The following is a 5000-nucleotide window of genomic DNA, read 5'->3' as shown; positions in this document are numbered from 1 at the left end:
TGCGTGTGTACGTGTGTGTGTGTGTGTGTGTGTGTGTGTGTGTGTGTGTGTGTGTGTGTGTGTGTGTGTGTGTGTGTGTGTGTGTGTGTGTGTGTGTGTGTGTGTGTGTGTTTAAAGATGAGTTACGGGCTCCAGCTGCCCATAGACCTTCCCTCCATCTCTCCCTATCTCTCCATTTATCTCCCTCCATACCTCCCTTCCTTCTTCCCTCCCTCCTTTATATAATTATCTTTTCCTTCTTATTTTCAGTTTCATTATTTTTATCTCTATTTTCTTCTCCTTCCCTTTCATTTATCTTCATCTCTATCTATCAATACCTTCTCTTCCCTCTTTTTCCTCTCTCATTCATCATTATTCTTTCTTCTTCTCTGCATCTCTTCTCCTTCCTTCCATTTATTTCCATTCATCTCAATTCCTGTATTCCCATCTCTTCGCTTATTCATCTTTCTCTTCCTTATTCAACCTCTTCTTTCTTTTTTCTTCTTCTCGTCTTCTCCCTTTCATTTTCTATCCATTTATCTTCCTCAATATTTCTTCCTCTTCTTCCTCTTTCTCTTCATCTCTCTCCCTTCTCTTTTCCTCTTCTTCACCTCTTCTTTATCTGCATCCCACCATTTGTCTTCATTCAAACTCCCTGTCTTCTTTTCTTTTCCCTTCCATTTTCTATCAATTTATATGCCTCTGTTTATCTTCCTCAATATCTCTTAATCATTCCTCTTCTTCCTCTTTCTCTTCATCTTTCTCCCTTCCCTTCTTCTCCTCTTCACCCCTTCTTTATCTACATCCCACCATTTGTCTCCATTCAAACTCTCTTTCTAGCTAATAATATCTCACTTTATCTTATTTTCCTTCTTTCCTTTTCTTTCTTCTTTTCTTCCTAACTGTTCCTCTTTTTCTATCTTCCTTTCTTTTATCTTCACTCCACTTACCTTTCTTCAAGTATTTTCTTTACCTCCCCCTCTCTCTCTTCTTCTCTTCATCATTCCCTTTCTTCTCAATCTTTATCCATTCCTCTTCCTCCTCTTTTATTCTTCTCTATTTGGTCTTTCCTCTCTTTCGTTTCCTTCTTCCCTCCCTTTTCTCGCTTTATTCCATTCTTTCTTTCTCATTTTTTCTTTCTCTCCTCCTTCTCTTCCTCCCTTGCTTCCTGCCTTCATTCTCTCCTTCCCTCCCTTCTTCACTTTCTCTCCATATAAATGTTTCCTCCCTCAATTTATCTCCCTTCCCTCCCTCCTCTACATATATAAATTTTCCTCCCTCTTTTTCTCTCCCAATATATCTCCCTTCTTTCCTCCCTTGTGTAAGCCTTCCTCCTCCTCCTCCTCCTCCTCCTCCTCCTGACCACACCTTACGCCACACCCATCCAGGCATAACCACCACCACTACCACCACCACCACCACCACCACCACCACCACCACTACTACTACTACTACTACTACTACAACTATTATTCCTACTACTATTGAAAGTATTGGTATTGACTGATCACCACCACCACCACCATCATCTCCACCACCACCACCACCACCACCATCATCTCCACCACCACCACCACCACCACGCTACACACGTTTTCTCATTTCGTTCTTTTATCACCGCACTTTACACCACACTCTCTCTCTCTCTCTCTCTCTCTCTCTCTCTCTCTCTCTCTCTCTCTCTCTCTCTCTCTCTCGAACAATGAACAGAACTAAAGGGAAAAAAAACACGAGCTGCTCCGTCTGTATTCCTTTAAAACAAACACCGAGGAAGGGAATTTAACTCTCTCCCGAATTCATCCAAGAGCTACTCAATCCCACGCCCGCAGCTGCCTCCCGGGTGCTCTGAGGATGGGGGGGGGGGGGTAAGGAGGAGGTAAGAATGGAGGGAAGGAGGAAGAGGAAGTGAGAGACGAGAGGGAAAGAAGGAAGGAAGGAAGGAAGGAGAGAGGGGACTAAGGAAGGGAAGGAAGAATGGAAGGAGAGAGAGAAGGCAAGGAAGGGGAATGAAAGAAGGAAGGAGGGAGAGGGAAAGAGGGAGATAGAGAGAGGGAAGGAAGGGCCAAGAAGGAAAGGAATGGGAAAGAAAGAAGAGAGGGAGGGAAAGAAGGGAGGGAAAGAGAGAAACGGAGGAAGGAAAGGTGGGAGGAAGGGAAGAAAGGAAGGAGAGAAGGGGACCAGGGAATGGAAGGAGAAAGGGAGAGGAAGAGGGAATGGAAAGGAGGGAGGGACCAAGTGAATGAGAGACAGGATTGGTTAAGTAAGAAAAGGAGGCTCGCGGAAGGGTAAAATTTATAAGGCCGGGAAAATATATATCATTGTGCGGGTAGGAAGACGGTGCATAATTCAGCCGGGTCAGTACGCGGCTAAATAATTGAAACAGAAGAGGAAGGCGGCGAGTGAATGAGAGACTGGATTGGAGAAGTAAGAGGCGGAGGTTCGCGGGAAAGGTAGTTAGATTTGTAAAGGTTTGGAAGAATATAAATTGTTTGGCAGGTAAGAAAATAGAAATGTTAGTATGCAGGTAAATAAATAGGAGAGAGGGATTAACAAGAGAATGAGAGACAGGATTGGAGAAGTAAGAGGCGGACGTTCGCGGGAAAGGTAGTTAAATTTATAAAGGTTTGGAAGAGTATAAATGGTTTGGCAGGTAAGAAAATAAAAATGTTAGTATGCAGAAAATAAATAGGAGAGAGGAGGGAACAAGTGAATGAAAAGAGAAAATTGGTTAAGTAAGAAAAGGAAATAACGTGGAAGGTTAAATTTATTAGGTTTGGAAAAATATAAATGGTTTGGCAGGTAAGAAGAAGAGGAAAGCGACGAGTGACTGAGAGACAGGATTGGAAAAGGAAGAGAAGGAGGTTCGTGGAAAGGTAAAATATATAAGGGCAGAGAGAATAGATGTTTTAGGCAAGAAGGAAAACAGCCGGGTAGTTTAGGTAAGTTAGGTTGGTTAGGTTAGGTAAATATAGCACATGAAAGAGGAAGGGAAAGAAAGAAAGAAAGAAATAGGAGGATAGGCAAGTAATTGAGATAAGTTGTAATAGGTAAATTTAATAAAAGAAAAAGGAAGAAAGAAAGAGAAAAATAAAGAACAAAGAAATAAGAAGATAGGCAGGTAATTCAGTTAAGGTTGGTTAGGTAGATATAGGTAAACGTAACAATCGAAAAATAATGAAAAAGAAAGAAGAAAGAAAGAAGAAAGAAATATGTTTGGTTACGTTGGGTTAGGAAAACGTAACATTTTATAATAGAAAGAAAAATAAAATAAAACTAAAAAGAAGAGAGTATGATTAAAACCCGTACCAATCGAAAAATAATGAAAAAGAAAGAAAAAAGAAAGAAGAAAGAAATATGTTTGGTTAGGTTGGGTTAGGAAAACGTAACACATTATAAAAGAAAGAAAAAGAAAAAAAAGAAAAAGAAGAGAGTATGACAACCTCCCTAATACTCCATCGGCTAGCGTAACACAGTAAGTACATCGCAAACAAAACAAAACAAACACAAACAAAAAACGTATTGATAAAGTTCGCAAACCATTATTCTCGCAAACGGAAAAGAACGCATGATTGACGCCCGCCATTACATACCAGTTTGCATAACACAGTAATTACTTCGCCACCGGAATAAAATAAAATCGCACTAATAAAGTTCTCCATTGTTTTAACGCCCTGCATACAGAACACATAAATCTGCAACGAGAGAAAAAAAAAAAGTGGCGCATGAATGAAGTCCCGCATTTTCATAGCGCACTGCGGAACACATCAGTTAGCTCGCAAACGTAATAGACAACCGTTAAATTACGTTCTTCATTGTTATGTTGTATCCCCTAACTAACATTATTATTTGTAAAGAGAAAAAAATGAAAATGAAGTCCCGCATTTTCATATAAGTTTGCATAACACTTTAATGACTTCAACAAAAATGATAAAAAAAAACCGTAAATTAAGTCTCCCATTGTTATATCGTATCCCATAACTAAAACATTAATAGTTGTAAAGAGAAAAAAAGATGAAAATGGAGTACCGCATGATCATACAAGTTTGCATAACACTTTAATGACTTCAACAAAAATGATAAAAAAAACGTAAATTAAGTCTTCCACTGTTATATCGTATCCCATAACTAACACATTATTATTTGTAAAGAGAAAAAAAGATGAAAATGAAGTCCCGCATTTTCATATAAGTTTGCATAACACTTTAATGACTTCAACAAAAATGATAAAAAAAACATAAATTAAGTCTCCCATTGTTATATCGTATCCCATAACTAAAGCATTATTATTTGTAAAGAGAAAAAAAAAATGAAAATGAAGTCCCGCATTTTCATATAAGTTTGCATAACACTTTAATGACTTCAACAAAAATAGTAAAAAAAAAACGTAAATTAAGTCTCCCATTGTTATATCGTATCCCATAACTAACACATTATTATTTGTAAAGAGAAAAAAAGATGAAAATGAGGTCCCGCATTTTCATATAAGTTTGCAGAACACTTTTATGACTTCAACAAAAATAGTAAAAAACCCCGTAAATTAAGTCTCCCATTGTTATATCGTATCCCATAACTAAAACATTATTATTTGTAAAGAGAAAAAATGATGAAAATGAAGTCCCGCATTTTCATACAAGTTTGCATAACACTTTAATGACTTCGCAAAAATAATAATAAAAAAAACGTTAATTAAGTCTTCCATTGTTATATCGTATCCCATAACTAACACATTATTATTTGTAAAGAGAAAAAAAGATGAAAATGAGGTCCCGCATTTTCATATAAGTTTGCAGAACACTTTGATTACTTCGCAAAAATAATAATAATAAAAAAATGTTAATTAAGTCTTCCACTGTTATATCGTGTCCCATAACTAACACATTATTATTTGTAAAGAGAAAAAAAAGATGAAAAAGAAGTTCTGCTTGTTCATAGCAGATTGCAGAACACATCAATTACTTCAACAAAAATAATATAAAAAAACCCCGCAAATTAAGTCTTCCATTTTTATATCGTGTCGCATA

This window comes from Eriocheir sinensis, unplaced genomic scaffold (genome assembly GCF_024679095.1).
Source record: "Eriocheir sinensis breed Jianghai 21 unplaced genomic scaffold, ASM2467909v1 Scaffold513, whole genome shotgun sequence".
NCBI lineage: Eukaryota > Metazoa > Arthropoda > Malacostraca > Decapoda > Varunidae > Eriocheir > Eriocheir sinensis.
The sequence above is the reverse complement of the archived record's forward strand: the minus strand, read 5'-3'. Positions refer to the sequence as shown.